The sequence below is a fragment of the Colias philodice genome, chromosome 20 (assembly GCF_061535455.1).
Source record: "Colias philodice isolate Cphi_HAF_F1 chromosome 20, ilColPhil1 Martin Lab GWU primary, whole genome shotgun sequence".
In the NCBI taxonomy this organism is placed as follows: Eukaryota; Metazoa; Arthropoda; class Insecta; order Lepidoptera; family Pieridae; genus Colias; species Colias philodice.
The window spans coordinates 7391672-7413491 of record NC_143105.1 but is presented as its reverse complement, the minus strand read 5'-3'; the positions used below and the strand labels follow the sequence as shown (position 1 = coordinate 7413491).

Below are 21820 nucleotides of genomic sequence, written 5' to 3'. Positions count from 1 at the left end.
AAAAACTCATATAAGTTCAACAATTTAACGAAAACACACATCACCACGTAGGCTACAGCTATAAACATCGACACGACATTTTTACGATACATCGTGACTGACCACTATCCGAGATCTTTATTTTATGTCCAAAATTCCAGCATCAGATGAAACGTTATGGCCCAACGTATCAACCCTTCTTTGTAAGCGTGTTGATGCCTGGTTTTATGATGTGGTTTTTAAAATAGTGTCAGGTATAAAGACTTAAGTTGTATGGAGAATTAATTTGTCTACATTGTGCATTGTGAAGACAGATTAGAAATTAAGTAGAAAATACACAATTATAATTGTCTATACTGTGAAGAATAAGTTAAAATTTAGTTTAGAATTTAGGTCATAAGAAATGTATGACCAAATGTTTACATTCTGAATTATTGTGATCATGAGCTACAGTGAATAGAACATAGATTTTACAAGATTAATAATATATGAGCGTTATTGGTTAACACCTACATACAAGTTAAATATTGATCGTTAATTACAGTATTGACATTATTTATAAACATAACGCAATTTATTAAACATTCAAATTTCGACCAACATTCCGAAACTCAATTGATCTTTGACTCCCAATTTTAAACTCCGCAACTAATTTTAATTTAAATGCACATTTTTCAAGTCTAATAAACATATTTCTTCGCCAAAGAAAGTGACAGGGGAGTTAACGCGTCGAATTTATGGGCAATTTATGGCCAGTGGGTACGCTTAGTGCACTAGCCTTGTACTAGCCCGTGCGGTTCACGTGACCTCACTTGCTGTAAATCACTTATATGACGAAGGTTTATTACATTGAAACGCATCGTCGTTTGGCACGCGACTGCGCATCGACTTTTACTTTTTTGAAGGCGCGTTTAGTTTAGCTCGGTACTAGCGGATGAACTTGATGAGATAGTAGGGTACTCTCTGTCTGTAATCGAAAATAACAAATATATATTTAAAATGTCCGTAGTTTTGAAAGCTTAAGTCTATCGTTATTGAATAATTAGCTATGAGGTACCAAATTTTTAATACAAATGTTATTTGTATTAAAGATTATTATTTACTTAAGTATCTTATTTTCAAATAAAAATAAATTTTGAAGTAGGGTTTAATATCAATTTATTAACATTATCCTACGTTCATTCCGAAAATTCGGATTACTAATTTTAGGTTCAACACCGAACCATTTATTAAATACATCAACTTTTGTAACATTTAACATATTGCAACAAAGCTATCTTGATCAACATAGCTCTTTCCTTATACAATTTCAAAGTCTCCACTCTCTTGAACATTTATAAAAGAGTTCTTATAAGACACACATAGGCAGTGAACTGGCTTATCTAAAGCACGTCTGTTGTTTTTACATTCCCAAAGATAACGTCCCTTGTTTGCGTTTGTAGCTTTCTATGCAATTTCTAACAGATTTCTTGCTCGTTTTACGTCGAGTGAATTTTCTTTGTGTTATCCAGTTCAGTGGTTATGTTGTTTTTCTTTTAAATTGTATGTTACAGGTAAAAGTTTGTTTACAATTTCTGCTCTTATATAAGGGAAGATAAACGTGATATAGGTATAGTAAATAATATACACGTGGATATATAGTAAACAAGACTGTGAAACCAAAGTTTTATGTATATTAACTTAATAACCACATAGATCAACAACCAGTATATAGATTTAGGTCTTTATCTTAGAAACTGACCTTAGATGAAGTTTTATTTGATATTAGAGTTTAGTTTGTTTGTTAGTTTGCAAACAATTATGTGCTCTTCGTTTTCTAGACAAATTTGCTTTCCTCATAACATTAGGCAAAAAAGTCGTACCTTAGTCGTACGTATCTACTATCTATTAACGAGTCCTTATAACATAATATTATTATAAGGACTCTTATTATTCGACTGCCTCCTCGGTACAGTGGTTGACGCGTGAGCGTAACACCGAGGGGTCCTGGGTTCGATTCCCGGTGGAGACGAAGAAAAAAAAATGTCTTGGTCTGGTAGGACACAGAAGGCTGATCACCTACTTGTCCCTAAAGAAAATCGATCAGTGAAACAGATGTATAATGCATCTGCCCTTTACGGGGACATGGGACTTCACTAATAACATAATATTATTGTAAAAAGTATATGACGTTATGTAATATCAAAATGAAAATATTTATTTTATATGTCGCATACACGAAACTAATACACATTATAAATACTGAAATACATCCAAAAATACTGCTACATTTGCTACGTACACAGTAAAAGGCGGTAAAGTTAATTTTAATTTCCATCATTATATACAGAACGCTAATTAAATGTTTACAAATTCCCAGCGGGGTTGAGTGCGCTTTATAGATTTAATTTCAACGTTTCAAATGTCAAACGGGAATGTTCTAGAATTGAGAGCTTAATAAACAGTTTTATCTTCTCGTAAAATGCAACTTTGTCCTTTGAGTACTTACATACCTACCTACATTTTCTGTTGGAAGGTTTTAATAATTTTTCATACAATTTCTAAACTCGTTTAAGCTTTGTAGAAGATTGTATTTAGTTTCTCTGGATACAATTTTCACATTAACATTGTTATGCAATTTCTTTTACAACTAAGACAGGATTTTAATTAGTTTCGAGAAATGCAGTTTGTGATTTAACTAGACATCAACTATTTGAATAAAATATTCATTAATTATATATTAAAAAAAAACTAATTAAAATAATTAACTTACAACCTAAACAAAAATACCTACCAATATTAAAGTCAGTCAATTTCTATTGTGAATACAACGAACATTTCATCGAGTAAAAGTATCAAACGCTCACGAATCGATTGCACATGCATCGATACATCGATAATTATGCTAATTACATCTATCTCGCTTCAAAGAACAATCGATTTGAAAGCGTCAAGAATCGATGATTAATAATACATTACAACATTGACGTAGGCGGACGTAGGACGAACGTAATTTTGCGGGGTAAGTACGCGAAATATTACAACATCATAATTTGCATCTATATAAATTTAACGCTCATTTCTCTTTATTGGCCTTTACTATCTATTATCTGCATCAAAGCTTGGAACATTTATTTTATTAACTAGATATTTGACTAGCTTTCCGCCCGTTTCGCCGCGTAGGTATTTAATCCATGGAAAACCCGCTTCCCGTTCCCGTGGCAATAATTACGGTATTAAACATATTCTATGTCTTTTCTCAAGTCTTTTGCCTTTAATATTATCTATTATCTGCATCAAAGCTTGGAACATTTATGTATTAACTAGATATATTACTAGCTTTCCGCCCGTTTCGCCGCGTAGGTACTTCATCCATGAAAAACCCGCTTCCCGTTTCCGTGGCAATTACGGTATTAAACATATCCTATGTCTTTTCTCAAGTCTTAAGCTATCTCTTTACCAAGCATCCAAATCAGTTTAGTGGATGAGGCGTGAAGAAGAGATAGACAGATAGAGTTACATTGGAATATAAAATAGTATAGTTAGAATGCGTCGTCTTCTCTTACATATTTTAGGTGGAAGATAGTTAAGGTTTACTCCACGTGTCGTCAAGATACATATACGTATACAATACAATGAGGAGGTCGAATTTCAGCGCTCAATAAAAATTATTATATTTTTATACATATCAATAAAAAATGTAAGAAGATTTTAGGTGCATTCATTGATAAATCTTTATTATACCTACTCTACTAACTTTCGTGGCTACTAAAATGATTCTGAAATACAGCAAATTCCCGCCTCGTGATCTAATTTTTTCTATTCTTTAAAAATGTATATATATATGAGCATGTGAATGTCATAAAAAACTAAATATCAAATACAGTATTGCAATTTCAACAATATTTAAGTATAGATTGCATCACAATGTATTTTTAACATCATCAAAACACAAAACACAATACCTAATAATAAACGTTAAAAAGGTCAAATACGATGCTTCAACACACTCATAAAAAAATTAAGAAACAAGTGCGATATTTACTTAATTAAAGCTATGTAAATATGGGTATAAAGTAATTTTTTACGCTCTCAAACGTTCAACAAACATGGTTAGTAAACAGAAATGAGATGACATCACCTTCGCTTGGTTCATTAGGAGGCAGGATTTTACGTGTGAAAATACCTATTTGTTGTGTGAATTTAAAGGACTTTTATTTATTAATATGAATATTATTGTGATTACGGTTCAAATGTTACTCTTTTGGTGACAATTTGTAATGGAATTTGATGTAAAAATTTGCTGAAACCTTGGCGAAGGAATTCAAAGCAAAGCACGCGAAAGCAAAACTTAAAATTAATAATATTAACTTAGTATTTTGGAATAACTTCACACAATTACGCGTACTTACTAATATAAATAAATGTATTTGTGTTCTGTATAAAATGTATGCCAATTAGCTTTACCGCCTTTTACGGTAAATATATTTTAGGATGTAGTTATTATTAATAAAATAATGTTATTGCACGCTTCATATTATTATATAGCAGTATAAAACACCGAAAATGTTATCACAATGAAATTAAACGTAAATGTTCGCTAGAATGCTCTCGTATAATTATCTCACATTTGTTTATGACAATTGACGCAACGCATTATTACGTGTGGACCCAAGAGATTATTTTTGTTTATTCTCGGAATTCCTTCTATTTTGGGAATCTTGGAGTGCTATGTTGTTACACAGTATAAGTTACATAGTTTAATAAATGATACATAGTATAAGTGACATAGTTTAATAAATGAAAAAAAATTCTTTATACTATGGTTGTTGAGTCAAAAAATTCATGATGTATTGTAGATTTGTATTGCTTTGTGGTAGATTTTTTATTATAATAATATGTTGTTGATCAATGTTTTTACTATATTGTATTTCTATTTTCGTCTCGTATATTGATAAGCTTTATATATTAATAAATTATCTGTTATCTAGAACATAATATTATGAATGAGATAGCGCGTGGATAGCGCTTACTCGAAAAACCCTTATGCACTCAAAAATACCATTAAACATAAATTAAGCCGAAATAGAAAACGTATAGAACAAAAACTGAAATGTAGGTACCTACTATTTAAATCTCAGAGCAATAAACCATTTAAATGATATTGAAATCTGTCAATTCAAATGACAAGCTCCAATCCTGAATCCGACGAAAATTGGAAACTTTCTAATTTAAATTCCAACTTGGAAATAATTGGTGAAGATGATAAATCAATTTATATTCAAAAAATATAATATCCTACTAATATTATAAATGCGAAAGTTTGTGAGTTTGGATGTATGTGTATGTACATTGTTTGTTACTCTTCTACGCAAATACGTACGAACCGATTACAATGAAATTTAGCACACATATAGAGGGTAACTTGGATTAACACATATGACAGGTTTTATTACGGAAATCCCACGGGGACGGGAACTATGTGGGTATTTCTTTAAAAACGTGGGCGAAGCCAGGGGTGGAAAGCTAGTCCTTTTTATATAGTTTTATTTCTTAATCATAATAACTAATTATATTAGACTAAATAGCGTACTGTATACTATAAAATTACCAATTTAAAACTATAAAATCAGAGAACTAGATTGGATCTAGTATATAATTAATATGCAAATATCAACCAATTAACTACATTCTAAGAGGATATTACAATATTACTTAATTAATGACATCCGTTGTAAGTACTCATTATTTAATTTATATCAATACTACATAATATTATGATATTTAATTTTAATTAAAATTATGTAATAATGTCCATTTTTTTAAACTTTTATTTCAAACATTTTTTTGAGTAATATATTATTAAAAAAGTATTATGCATATTTAATAAGAAGGTATCTTTTTTGTTCAATTTTATTATAATTTTTTAAAGAATAGGAAAAATTCGATCACGAGGCGGGATTCGATCCCGCGTCTTTCGCCATTCCAGGGCGACGCGGCCTAATCGTCGGAGCAAATCAGAAAATTTATTTCATTTTCAAGCAAAATTAATACCTTAGTTAGTTATTTATAAACTTATAAACAAATCGGACGATACAACTTTATACTACAACACGAAGGACATTTTAACAAATGTCCATATTAATAATTAAATATTCAGGTTATTGAAATCCGAAGCTCAAAACTAACGAGAATATTTCAAACAAAAAGTTATATAATGTAATATTATTCATAGTTCCAATATGATGATTTAGAAAACGTAACTAGCTGTTCCCCGCGGTTTCACCCGCATTGCTCCGCTTTTGTTGATCTTAGCGTGATATAAGTAGCCTATAACCTTCCTCGATAAATGGGCTATATAACACCGAAAGAATTTTTCAAATCGAACCAGTAGTTCCTGCCATTAGCGCGTTCAAACAAACAAACAAACAAACTCTTCAGCTTTATAATATTAGTATAGATTTTAAAGTAAACTGCATTAGTACAGTGGTAACAATGTCTTCAGTTTGATTATTTACTAGCTGTTCACCCTGGTTTCGATCATGGTACATAATATTATAGCCATAGCACTCGGGGAGCAAGTACATATCCAATGGATAAAGAATTTTTTTAAATCGGTCCAGTAGTTCCTGAGGTATTATTATATGTAGTAGCTTTAGATCGTGCAAATATTTGTGAAATTGATTTAAAATTGATTTTTCAACACAAGTAAACACAGAATTTCATATAAAATCGAAATAAAGATATGAAAGTAGGGATTCATTGTTATGAAATAATTTTCCATTAACATGGATATAATTGATTTGATTTCTGTTATTCGATATTTAGTTACATTTATGTTCATCATATATTATATTGTAGATATATGTTTATGTTAACCAAAAGAGTTGAGCATTTTTGCACTGCAACTATTGACATACAGTCCCTTATTTTTTTAACTTATTTGCATAAAATGTGGACAAAGGACATTGTGCGAGAGACATGCGAATTCTAAAGATTTCTTAAACGTTTTTAAACATATGCTAGGTGATTTTCACCTTTATTACCGGGTATTAAGAACTATGGTTTCGTTATTTAGCAACGTGGTGAAGATTTTGTATTTGGTGGTTGTTTCTGTTTTTTGTTCGTTTGATGTCGAATAATGGTCGTTGACATGGCAACAATGATACGGCTTTACAGACTCATAATATTGTATTTTAATGAAAATTTATACTTACTAAAGTAATTTTAAATGATGATGGGCATAAAGCTGTTCAAATAACTCAAACTCAAACATTTATTTACTTAATTAGACTTCTTCTAGAAGCACTTTTGAATTGTCATAACTCGTAACAATTATTTACATTTACCGCACCGATTCGGAAAGCAGTATCTACGGAGAAGAACCGGCAAGAAACTCCATAGTTGCTCTCCTAAAACCATGTCAATACTACAATATGCTTATTGAGCTGATTATATCCATGTTTACAATGTTGCAGTTTTATTTTATTATTTTAATCCTTATTCCGATTTTAAAGTACGAATGATATCTTATCAAAATTAATGAAACTTAAAAGTAACTTATTTAAAAAATATCTTTTACATAAATCGATATAACAATAATTTAATTTTCCTTTATCTTTTCAGAAAACTGCAATTAACGATAACAATATACTACCCCATACGGGCTTCGAATTATGAGCGCATTATAATTGCAAAATATTCTGCGGCAAAAATGCATTTACAGTCCATTACTGGCTTACTACCAACAGAAAAGACAATATGGCCAAATCCTCGAACATAACAAGCAATGTAACGTAAAACAGTCCAGCTTGATTAATCAGACACACTTTGGCGCCATGGTGGTCTACCGTATGATAAAATTTCTCTTACAAATTATCTCGATCGAATAAAAGGCGATAAACAACAAATTCTCACAATTGTCCAATGAATTCTCACAGAAATGCATTATCGATGACATGTCGTTCATTGATGTGAGAGCTATATTGAATTATTATTTCCTGGACAGGTTTTGTAGTGAGGTTCATAAATAGGTCCATTGATGCTAGAGGAGGCTATGGTTTGCAGTTTCAATGTCCTGTTAAGTTGTCTATGCCTTAAATATAGTATAGAGATTTTGAAGCTAATTTTTGTCCTTGAGTTTAAGATCAAGCTTATATTATAATATCTTGCTTTATGCAATATTTACTGTTGCGATGACCTGTTAGCCTTTTATCCGGAAAGTCCAGCCTCAAATTAGTAAATATGAATGAAAACTGTAATTCAGGAGCAATTTAGCTTTAGACCGATGACAAACTGGCAACACTATCAATGTGTCAACATCGTGATTTATCAAATTATATTACTTCCATTTTTTTTCTAATTTTATTTACTCGGTAGATCCCTCTAATCGCTAACCTCTTTTATCGTATCGTACTTAATACTTCCCAAATAATAAATATAAACCATAAACAATAGACCGATGAAAACTGGCAACACCGTCGATTTGTCAACATCGTGTGATTTGTCAAATTTTATTATATTTTTTCTCCAATAACTAATTCCTTAGCTGATCTCTCTAATCGCCTATCTCCTCCACTATAATACTTACTTTTGTTTATGATTTATATTTATTATTTGTAATACATATAAACCATAAACAATAGACCGATGAAAACTGGCAACACCGTCGATTTGTCAACATCGTGTGATTTGTCAAAATCCCGCGCTTGAACCAGGGCCCACCGGGAGCGAGATAATACGATAAATTGTAATTTATCGTCCGCCACTGGCCTGCTTACGCCGATACGGAAATATACTGCTATAGGTATGTAATAATCGTAAAGGTTTTATTGATACAATTGTATCGATAGATTTCGAATTTGAATAATGCTAAAACCACTTAAATTGGAGGAAAAAACTACAAAATGCTTCACAAATCATTTTGCATTTGGATTAGCGTGATGAAATTATTCTAAAATAGGAATCTAGATAATTTTTCTTCGAAACTGTTGTTGTTTAATTTGTAAGTATGTATTATTTAGGGATTAACGTTGTCCTGGAAAAGACAAACTGGAAGACGTAGGCAGATTTCAGTTGTTACAACACAACACGATCAAAGCTTAGGTACATACCTATTATACGATCTGATGTACCCTGATGTACCTAAGTAATTATAAAATTAATAAAGTGAGCTTTAATATCACTTTCCTGGTAACATTTGGTCACACTAAGTCGAATTGTGCCAAACAGAATAGCCCATGGAATACATTGCCCCACAATTAATTCTGCTTTCTGAACTCACAAAGCTGTACCAAATAAGCCGTTGCAAATAGAGATATATTATTTCAATCATTGAATTGTAAAGGACAGTACTTTCATGTCCATCCTTACAAGGATAATGCCCTGATATCTCGCAACCGTCAACCCACTTTCTATGACAATACCAAAATTGTCATCATTACCATGAGAGCTTAAAGCACTAACTCGATATAATTGGCGAAAGTCCACATTAGAATACAATGCGATATATGCACTATGAATAATGCATGTTTTTATGCAATGACTATAACTTTTTGAGATTCGTTTGTGGGTGTTGATACTCATGACAAGAGATGTGACTAGATGTGTGTATAAGTTTATTCAATACGTCAGATTACAGATGGTTTAAATGCTACGGTTTCTACTGTTTAATATTCTGTAATATCGCTTAATATGTCGGTTAGAAGAGCCTAGACTTTCTCAACCTATCGGAGTCAATGTAAAAGAACTGCACCTAAATGTGTAGAGACGGATTTTTATAATAATTAAGGCTCATTGTAAACATACATTTTCGTTGAATAGTAACTAGTAAGATATATCTAATAATCCCGACACTACCATCGTTTATTTGGCTTTGCCGCAAATTATACCTTGAAATAATTCTCTCTGGATATGAGATAAGATTATGAAAAAGCTTAAGATTTAAAAGTTCTTTCAATTATTTTTTTTTTATCTTGCTTACCTTCGCAATAATATTAAATACACTAAAGATAAAGCTAATAAATATCAAGTATTGCACATTTGCTATAACTCGAACGGACGTGTATAATTAGCGATCAAAATACTTATTGTCCAGTGAAATTGCAATTACGCGGTAATTGTCGCGAAAACTTATTATTATTGCTTGTAATTATCATTAAATGGCAACCCGTTTAAGCCTGGCTAGCTGTCAATGCGTCTTTTTGTTGCCGTCAGCCGGGAACGGCTGTGTCGCCTGTTTTTTAAACGTCACGTGGTTTTAAAATAGGAGAGGAAGCGGATTAGGTTTTAATCGTAGTATTATTTTTCAACGGATTATGTAGTAAGAAAGAGATCATCATGTGATTGATGACTTTTTATTAGTTGTTATATTAGGAACATGGTATTATAAATGCACATAATAAAGTAATTAAATTCGGACTTGTCGAGACTATGACACCTGATAAATTCCTATTTCATAGATTCATATTCATACAATTAATTAAATCGACTCTACATTACTTAAACATTGAGTTTTGCACGCCTCATAAGCGAAGCGTTGAGGTGGGTACTACTGTCACTTCGCGCAAAACATCTGATTTTTCAAACTTAAAATGTCTTTATGTATCATACATTGCACTTGTAAGATAATACATACACACACATATTAAGAAAAAACACTATTTTTAACGTTCATGATATTTTTGATGTCATTTTTGTTATTTAAACTAGTTAAAAAACAGTTTAAAAAAGTTCTGTCTTGGACGTCCGTGTGTCTGTATGTGCGGATCCTTTTTCTTGTTAACACGATAGCGACCGAAATACTTTACTAATCGAGTCTTTTTTTTTTCTCTTACGCTTGAGTATGCTCAGGAATAGAACCCTTTCATTTTTCAGGGTCTGATTCGATGTGGTTTAATTGTTATTAAATAAACAAAAATAATAATTAATAAATATTTATTAAAAAAAATTATGAGGCGTGCACTTTTGGATTTTCCAAATTATTTTTATTCTGATAAAGATTATAATATGTATATAACCTATACTCTCTCTTATGTCACACATTTGTATACACTCCTCGTATTTATAAGCAATCTCTTTTCAACAATCTCTTTTCAATTGGACCACAATAAATTATACAGAATTCTTCAGTAACGACGAGTCGCAATGAAAACCGATACTCTCCCAATGAATGGGGTCCATAATTGATATATTATTAATGCAATTACTAACCTAATTGTAAATAAAACCGGCCAAGTGCGAGTCGGGCTCGCGCACAAAGGGTTCCGTAGCAGCAAATATAATAAATTACAGTTAAATCAACCTATCTCAAAAACTATAAGAGATACTTTGATCAAACCAAAAATCGTTGAAAGAGTTAATTAGCATGCATCACCTCTATTTTTTTTAGAATTTTATACCCCGTAGTTATAAAAATAGAGGGGGGGGGACATACTTTTTACGACTTTGAGAGCTGATATCTCAAAAACCGTTCACTTTAAGAAAAATGTTTTTTAGAAAACTTTATATCATTTTAAAAGACCTTTCCATTGATACCCCACACGGGTATGTACATCGAAAAAAAAAATTTCATCCCTCAGTTACATGTATGGGGGGCCCCACCCCCAATTCTTTTTTTTACTATTTAGTGTCATATTTTTGTAGCGGTTCATACAACACATATTCCCATCAAATTTCATCACTGTAGTACTTATAGTTTCCGAGTAAATCGGCTGTGACAGACGGACAGACGGACAGACGGACAGACGGACATGACGAAACTATAAGGGTTCCGTTTTTGCCATTTTGGCTACGGAACCCTAAAAACCAACACGGACGAAAAAACTGTGCAGCCCTGGAATAAATTTTCTCAATGATCTGGACGTGATTTTTATGTGAATAAAAAGCTGTTGAGATGCTTAACAGAATAAATTATTTTACTTTGTTATAACTATGCTATTGCATATAGATAGTAAATATGTACATTGTACATACCTACCTATGTAATAACTAATAACCTAGATTCGTAATCAGACATACTAGTAATGTGGCTTTGATAAACAACACTATTTAGACTAGTTTGGTCTTTTGAAAATTGACCCATCCATTAACAGACTGCACCAACCGACGCTTACCCAAAAATTTGAAACATAATGACCACAATAAATTGAATACGTATATGGTATCATAACGGTAAGTGGTGATGTTTAATTCATTTCCCAAAACGATTATTGCTTTTTGTGTATTGTAAAGTATGTACAATGCGATGAGAAATTTTCGTGCGTACAGTTGAATCGGACGATACATCCTCTTCAAAAGTTCGTATGTTATGTACGGTTGGCAAATAAAGGGAAAATATATTTTTTTAATTTTATATTTGTAGTGTTAGTTATTAGTTGATATACTGATCCTGTGATTTATATGGCGTTTGTTGTATTTACATTGATAACAAATAAAAACATAAATACTATACTGTTGGAAAAACACTGGAATTGAGTATATAAAACGTTTTGCACGATGTCTAACGAGTAGTATAAACAATTTCATTGGTAAGTTATATTTTCCATTAGTGTTTTCTTCATCAGAATATTTTCACATGTACATATGAATTGAACAATTATCGTCACAAGTATTAAATAGATAGTAGAACTAAACTCAAAATTCTGTAATAAAAATATTATTTAAATACCAAGTGTACATTTTAATTAAACCAAATATGCCGACCGTACTTGCCGAATCGCATTGAATTCAATGGCTGATGACTTTTAAACAGTAGCTGTATTTAAGTCGCGTCAACAAAAAAACACGGACAGTAGAAAGGACTTCTGAATGGAGCTTGCTAAATAATCATGAAGAATCCCCGTTGTCTTAAAACAGGACAAAAAGAAATTGTTTAATGTGTTTTAAATTAGTCGAAATGTTCTTTTTTGTATTTTGTGTCGAATTTATTTAGTAAATTGTTGTTGGATTGGATGGAATGGAAAAAGATTGTTTATTTACTAAATTACGAAGCTATAACCATTCTTATAATAAGGTTTTCTAGAGAGCTACCTATAAGTTTCCAAAAAAAGCACAAAAATTATAAAGAAACACTTTTTAGGTAAATAGTAAATTCGTTAGGTAAGAACGTAATTATTCAATACAAAATTTAAACAGATATATATTATCAATGAATAAATTTAATTACCCAGTTCTTCATTTAACAAAAAGTAAACGTAATTTAAGACTATTCTAGAACAATTAACATTATCCACTCAACTTAATATTCTGGCCACGCAGTAATTACAATAAAACGCAATAAAAATAGTAATAATTTTCTTATGTGTCAAACGTGTACCAAATATAGTAAGGAATTTACCATCTTAAATAGCAAAGCGCTTATGGATTAAATAAAAAGCCGAATTTAATTCTTCGTATACGGTAAAGTGAGATCTATAAATATTTGAAAACATCACTGTTATTCATTCACACGGGAAACGGCATCGATTCGTAATAAATAATTAATTTTAAATTTTTTGTCTTAATTTCTTGTGAAGTGTTGTCAACACTATTATTTAAAGACACACAAAAGTTTCTATGTGAGAATTTTTGCTGTCTGAATTTTTTTTTGAAAGTAACGTCCTCACATTGTCTTATATTATAAATCGCGTAATGCAGGTACGTAAGGTAAAATTCAATCATAAATGCAAAACTAACTATTGCAATTTGATATACCTATCTACAATCCTATCTACGTATAATTTATGGCCTATATGTTTGTGGCCTATGTGTTTATACTGTATTCATTAGATCCTTTAAAATGTTAATGCCCCGAATTTCCACTATTTAGTTTGCAGGTCCACATTTGTACTTGTGTATTGACAAACAAAACTATTATATGTATTTGTACCATAATCTAAATTGCAAATCACCTCATATAAAAACCTGACCATCGATTCCATTGAATTTACCATTGAATAATGCAAGCGGTGACATTTCGTCAAGCTTGTGTTACTGGTTCTTTAGTGGAAAGTTATTTAGCTAAATGTAGGCATTTAATTACGTTTTTTTTAAGATGCACCTGCTGACTATAAACAAAAACATGTTGTTTTAAAATTGTTTGTTTATATGTATTTCAGGTCGTAATTTAACAACTACTAGCTTTCCGCCCGCGGCTTTGCCCGCGTTTTCAAAGGGATACCCGCATAGTATAGTGCATAGTGCCCGTTCTAAACCTATCCTATGTGCTAATCCAAATTACCCTCTATGTGTGTACCAAACATTGTAATAGGTTCAGTAGTATGTATTTGTATGATTTATTCTAATCTTTTATCGTGCTGCATGATGTCTTTTAGCAGTATTGTTCCCAGTATGGGGATTGGGGATAGTGATGGCACTCGACGACTTTTATAGCGCTGTCATTTTTGTACACTGGATATAATACTGCTATAATCCATCATGGTACGGGGATGACATTTTATTTTCTAGGGCAAAACGCAATCCTTCATAACATGAATTTGCCAGTCAGTTCAATTCACGGCGTAAACTGTCTGGAAATAAGTGGTCATAATACGGATTACGGCCCCAGGACTTACAATAATGTATTTGTCTTGTATGTATGTATTAAGTCCCAAACCAAGCAAAGGTATCTGCGAAGTACGAAACTGACATAAAACTTGCCTAATCTAACTGTTACAATAAGCAGATTACGATAAAATCTATTCAAAGTCCTATCAATAAAAATCGAAATAAGTTTCAATAAATCATTAGTGTTAAATATGTAATACGTAATACGATATAATATACTCAAATAGATATATTGAGGTATTTGAAAGGGCTTAAGTGCAGTGCGGATATTTATTAGGATAATCTGCTTATGATGTAGACGTGTGCTCTACGGTTTACGAGTGTATACAGGGTGTTCAATTTGTGTTTATGGAACATTTTGATAATAAATACCAAATATGTATATAAGGAAATATATATGTATATAAGATACACTATAATATGCATTGTTAAGTTGGAAATTTGGTCGAACAATGATGGTATTTTTGCTATAAAATCTAAGTTGAGATAGGTAATGAACACAGTCATCTACATATATATATAAAAGAAAGTCGTGTTAGTTACTCCACTTATAACTCAAGAACGGCTGAACCGATTTAGCTGAAAATTGGCAGGGAGGTAGTTTAGAGCTAGGAGAAGGACATAGGATACTAAATATGTACCACGGGCGAAGCCGGGGCGGACCACTAGTATAGGATAAAAACGAATATAAAAGCCAATAAATATCCATTAATAATTAATACGTATATAATAAAAATGGCAAGTACAATATGCTGTATATATTTTTCGTCCGACAATCTGCAATAATCAAAGTACATACTAATTATTATTTAATACGCTCAATCAATATTTTTATAAACCCATTAAAAACAACACCCTGTATAAAGCAGGGTGACTTCAAAGTCATTCTTTATGGCTCTAAAGAGCTTTATCGAGGAGCATTAAAAACCGCCGGTAGCGACAATATAAAATGTTATTTGTCGGCCTTTCTTATTTTACGTTAAGAATGTTTTAATCCTGTCTAGTAATCTGATAGCTGATGGCTTTAGATAGAAGCATCGAATATAGGTTTCTGTGCCTTTCGTCTTTGTTTTGATAATACAGGGTGATCCTTTTTCAATGCGGTTTATTGTAAAGTAGAGGTGAAGAGAAATATTTGGGGGTTTATACTGTAGGAATAATTGAGGCCACCCGTCGTTTAAAATACTTGAGCGTCATGTTTCGAGCTCGATTTTGTTGAAAGGAATTCCTGGTTGCGAATTCAGGTTGTTTTCGAAACGATTAACTTTTCAAATATTATATAAATATAATGCAAATACAAATTTGCATTTAATATAAATATCCTTATAATTTAGCAGCTTTTGTAGTTTTTCGTACTATAAAAACCTTCAAACCAAATTAGAAAACATCGCTTAGTAATCTTTTAAATTATTCGCACTTAGTAATCTATGTCTCGTTACTCGTATTGTTGTAATAGTTTATAATCCTTAATGCAATAAGTATTCCTGTATCCTTACTGACTTATTTTTGCACTCATCTTTTGTTATCTGCTTTCAGAACTTACAGCCAAAATGGGTGCCAGAGCAAAAACACCTCTACATGACGCAGCGAATCTAGGACATTACCTGTAACAAAAAAGGGAACATTATCATGCGAATAAAGATTAAAATCCCATATAAGATATACGTCCACGCATAAATCCATCATGGAGTCATAAAAACTGACGCATGGAGTTCAACTCGACGAATAAAAGGTTTTTGTTATAACCGTTTTTACAATTACACCCCTATCCTATTACTGGTATCTTTAAATCTTTGTTTATTAACTTATTGTTATGGTTATTGTTGGTTTAAAGTGGGTTGACCTTATTTTTTATTTGTACCTGTATTAATTTTATAGCGACTAACGCGTGTTGGCATATTGTCTGGTTATTCTTTGAATGCTAAAAACATAGGTTTGCCGTTATTTTTATAAGAAGTTTTGGTTATTTATCCAATGCATTATATCGATAAGGAGTTAAGTTTTAGTTTTAGTGTAATGTAATAGTTTTAGTGTAATAGGTTTTGATACGTTATATACCAAATGAATTGGTCCAGTTTTAACAGGACAAGACTGAATGATCAATAAGTTTAAGATATTTAATTAATTAAAGACCAATTATTATATAAACTATTTCCGAGCAATTTTTTTGCTAAAGATTATGAATGTTTCAGGCAGCAGATCAAATCATTCCACCATCCAGGAGGTAGACGACCAGACCAACGCTACAAGAGACGGACCCATAAGGCTACGCGCAGACATACAGCGTTCTGCGTTCCGCGTTCTGCGTTCTGCGTTCGTCAGTTCTGCGTTCTGCGTTCTAGCGCACACAGGAGCACGTTCAAGACATTTGCGTTCTATTTCGCGACTCTCCGCACGTGAAACATGTCTCTCGAAAGTTCATCTTCCGAAGATGAAGCCTTGCTTTTGTGGAGTCTAGAGGAGTCAAAAAAAAGTAGAAAATGTTGGGTACACCCTATCAACACGAAACGAGATGATATGGGAGAATTTAGTATTCTTATCCCTGAGCTGCTTCAAGATGAAGAGAGATTTTATATTTATTTTCGAATGTCAATAAATAGCTTCAATGAGTTACATGACTATGTAAAATCTGAAATAGAAAAACAAGATACCAATTGGAGAAGACGGACCAGCCATAGCGAGAACGCGAGTTCTTTGTAATTCTGTACAGAGAACGCGCGTACCCTAAGGGTACGCGCAGACAGAGAGCGTTCTGCGTTCCGCGTTCTGCGTTCTGCGTTCCGCGTTCTTTGTAATGTGAAGGATCTATAGCGCCGGCGCACACAGACCGCAGTTAGACCGCGGCGGTCATTCGGAACGCTTGCGTTCTCGCGTTCTCTGTACAGAATTACAAAGAACTCGCGTTCTCGCTATGGCTGGTCCGTCTTCTCCAATTGGTATCTTGTTTTTCTATTTCAGATTTTACATAGTCATGTAACTCATTGAAGCTATTTATTGACATTCGAAAATAAATATAAAATCTCTCTTCATCTTGAAGCAGCTCAGGGATAAGAATACTAAATTCTCCCATATCATCTCGTTTCGTGTTGATAGGGTGTACCCAACATTTTCTACTTTTTTTTGACTCCTCTAGACTCCACAAAAGCAAGGCTTCATCTTCGGAAGATGAACTTTCGAGAGACATGTTTCACGTGCGGAGAGTCGCGAAATAGAACGCAAATGTCTTGAACGTGCTCCTGTGTGCGCTAGAACGCAGAACGCAGAACTGACGAACGCAGAACGCAGAACGCGGAACGCAGAACGCTGTATGTCTGCGCGTAGCCTAAAAGAGTCAAGAGAGAAGCAGTTTCAAGGAAAGTTGCCGTTGTTGAATGAAACTACATCATTTCATGAACGCCACTTCTTAAAATCTTTGTAAAGTAAAACGGCTAAAAAGACATTAAATAATTCTCCTTGAGATTACAACAACCACTCCATTTTAACAACTTATTAAGCTCCATTTAAAGTCAAATAGGATTGTAAAAAATAAAACGAATTTTTCAATACGATACAGATACTATTGTTATCATATTGTGACAGCCGGATACAGCATTGTGTGTATATTTAATATTTAATAGACCCTTGTGTGTTTATGCCCCGCATCCACCCTTTTTTAACCTTTTTCATAATCTATTATTAGATATGGTATGTGTATGTTTCTGCATATGGGTTGTTAGTTTTAGAATTTTAGTTAGAGATATTTAGTGAAAATCATAAGAGATAGAGGAAATAATCATATTCTTACTGTAAAATAAAATAAAATAATAAATATTGTTGTAAACATTAAGCTCTCCATGTGATTTGAGCTTTTTGTTAAATTTAACTTTCCCTATGATTTAAGCTTTTTGATGAAATGTGTCCTTTCTCATGTCTTAATCTATCTCTGTACCAAATTTCATTCTGGTTGTATAGTCGTGCTGTAAAGACAGACAGACACAGTTACTTTTAGATTTATATAATATTAGACGGGATGAGACGAAGATTTAACTATAGTATTAAAACATCCAGATTACAAAGAATTGTATTTATTTGGTAAATATTTTTTCTAACTAGACGCTTAGTTTTAATTTATCTTGCGGTAAAGTAAATTGATTTAAAATGAATCTAAGTGTGAAATAATCTGCAGATCGAATTGAGTTTATAGATTGTTCAAAACTAATAAAACTTAGATGGATGGGTAATTCGATTCGATCTTAGGATTTAATTTTCCTCGCTTCATATTATTTGTACTCAGATTTGTTCATTAACATAATAAATTCGAATGTTTTATATGTATAAAACGGACATTAATGCAATGTATCCTATAAATTATATGTTATAAATAATATACAGACCAATAGATAATATATTTAATACAATGTATAAAAACGAAAATTGTTGTTTTTTTTATCCTGAATTCAATTATTTTTAAATAAACTAACCACATACCTACATCATCTCAAAGAATTGAATAGAGCTAATGATCTAAAAAAAACTAAATATTATTTATCAGAGCTTTAAAAATCCTTTGATTGCTGCGTATTTAAAAAGTTTAAAGAAAAAACTGCTCATGTATTACATTACATTTCTCAAAAATAATAAACATTACACTGAGAGGATATACCAATATCTCAAAGCAAATTATTTCACTATATTTACATCATAAAGCCCCGTTTTTTAAGCGATTTTCGATAATTTTATTGAGTAGGTACAATCTCGATAATTCACAGTAAACCATCAGTAAACCGACAAATTAAGTGTTCCGAAGATACGTAATTATAACCCTTCGTACACTTTTAAATTGCCTTATCTTCTATCGCTTAGGCTGTTGATACACGATATAATAATAATATGAAAAAATATTTTTCATGGTAACCGTTATAGCATGGTAAGTGATCTTTAGATTTTTGACAACAGCAACCATAATTTAAAATATAGGTAGGTACTTGATTTATTTATTTATTTATGACACTACATATAACAGGGATTTAAAATGAATGAATACATAAAATTGGAAAGTACAATAGGCGCCCTTATTGCTTAAAAGCAATCTCTTCCAGGCAACCATAAAAATAAAAGACCTGTAAGACATTGGTAAAAAGCGCTTGATTTTCTACTTAATAAAGTTTGTACAATTTACACCTGTTGACGTGACAACGTCTTATAATTCGATAGTGCCCGCTGCACGCACGAAAAAACATGACTCATGCGGCGTTACCTCGCTCTGAGGCGTTCCATGTATGGCTTGAAGTGCAAGCGAGAGCGCGGAACGAGCGACAAAGAAGCACAATCGGACGTTGTCACGTTCAACTATCGTCAGTAAACCGACTTTACAGACAACCAATTTTTTTATTATAATAATATGATTGTCTGATTTAACCATATATATTCTAGAGTTTAAAAACCAACCCTCTATAAAACTTTCATTTATTATCCTTGCCTTACGATATTCAAGTTGTAACTTCTTTAAAATTATTAAATAATATATTCTAAGCCCGATTACATATCGAAAAATGTAATACAAAAATCATCATGTTTATAAATTGCCTTAATCGTCTTAAGATATTGTCAGGTTACAAATCGGGGTTAAGAATTCAGTGCGAGATCGGATAAAGGAGGGTGTGGTTTTTTAATATTAACATAATAAATTCGAATGTAAGTGTTATTTGATGTATAATTTATGAAAATAAAACGGTGTTATTGGCAGTTGGAGCACTTGTATCCAATTTGTTTGATTGTGGTATATTTTACAAATTTGTTTTAAATGTTTAAGGCGAAGGTTTTGTTTTACAATATTTATATCTTTGCACTATAAATTTTGATTTATTGAATTATAAAGTTATTAGTTATCTATGTATATATTGTGTGTACCAAATGTATAATGTACACGTTGTAAGAAAATAAATCTTTATGTATACCTAATGGCTAATACCTATCGTTTCATTTCATTTACTAAAAATATATTAAAAGAGTTTAAACCTAAATAACCTCTATTATTACTTGAATTAACAAATGCAATTAACCACAGAAGCAACAAAGAAAACAAAACCAAAACTGTTTCCAATTTTACCCATTTACTATCAATTTTATTTACCCTTAAATCGCGTAAAAAATAACTCCAATAGCTTAACCAGATTCACTTCAGGACTCCGGTAAATACCGGATATTTTTCAAATCCAGGCTCTCACGGAAATCTATAACATTGGGCTTACAGAAAGCCCATTTAAGTCTGCCATTTCAGTATTCATAGTACACAGAGATTACAAGCTCTACAACTTCGAATTTGCATACTAAATGAAAATGGATTTTCAATTTGCATACGTCCAATCCATCGTTGTGTTCAGTGTTTGAGTGGAGCATGTTGGTAATGTATGTAATATCTTGTTTGATTTCTGGATTTGTTTGTTCTGTGGCAATTCAGGTGCGTTTTAAGGTTTAATTGGAAGTGCATGAAATGATGATAGCCAAATATTCGTGGAGTAAAAGTATAAATTTTAACACTATTGATTATTGCAAATAATGATAGGTAAATAAATAAGACTGGATTTACTCATCGTGATTAAATTTCCATGAATACAGCTATAATACCGCGGGTGCTTAGGTTGGTTACAAAAATAAAACTCATATTCCATTCAAGTTAAATCAGTTTATTAATTCTTTGTAATCTTATATATAAAAATGAATCGCAAAATGTGTTGGTAAGCGCATAACTCGAGAACGGCTGAACCGATTTCGATAATTCTTTTTTAATTATATTCCTTGAAGTACGAGGTTGGTTCTTATGTAGAGAAAACGTAAATATGTACCACGGGCGAAGCCGGGGCGGACTACTAGTTACAAATAAAAAATTATATAGAACAAACATTTTACGCAACACAATGCAATTTCTGATGCTATTTTATTAAATAGTAGACCGGGTCAAATACACTTTAAAAATTTAATATTTAGAGGTAATGACGTAATACTTTACAAGAATAATAAACGAAGCCACTTGGCCTTATAATATGTCTAGCGAACAAAAATACGCTAACCTAATTTTCAGAGTACTCTTCAATCGGATAGAGATTTGGCAATTTACTGTGAACCACTATTGTATTTTAGGGTTCCTTTTAATGATGAAAAAAACCCTTATAGTTTGTTGTGCACGAACAAATATTTTCCGCATACTTTCAGTGTATTTTCTACTTTTTTTCCAATAGAAAAATACCTCACAATCAAGAAGAGACTTACTATTTACTTAAGACTACATATTTACCTTTTTTAATGTATTGCTGTACTGTGAATACAATTTTATACATCT

The 21820-nt window shown here is 31.9% G+C and overlaps 1 protein-coding gene and 1 pseudogene across 2 annotated transcripts in view; one reads left to right on the top strand and one right to left on the bottom strand.

Annotated features, from left to right (window-relative positions):
* Positions 1-21820, bottom strand: part of cv-c (RhoGTPase activating protein) — a 239407-nt gene that overhangs the window by 80921 nt on the left and 136666 nt on the right. The window lies entirely within an intron of this gene.
* Positions 1-21820, top strand: part of LOC149479552 (uncharacterized) — a 217863-nt pseudogene that overhangs the window by 195378 nt on the left and 665 nt on the right. The gene's annotated exons all lie outside the window — the stretch shown is intronic.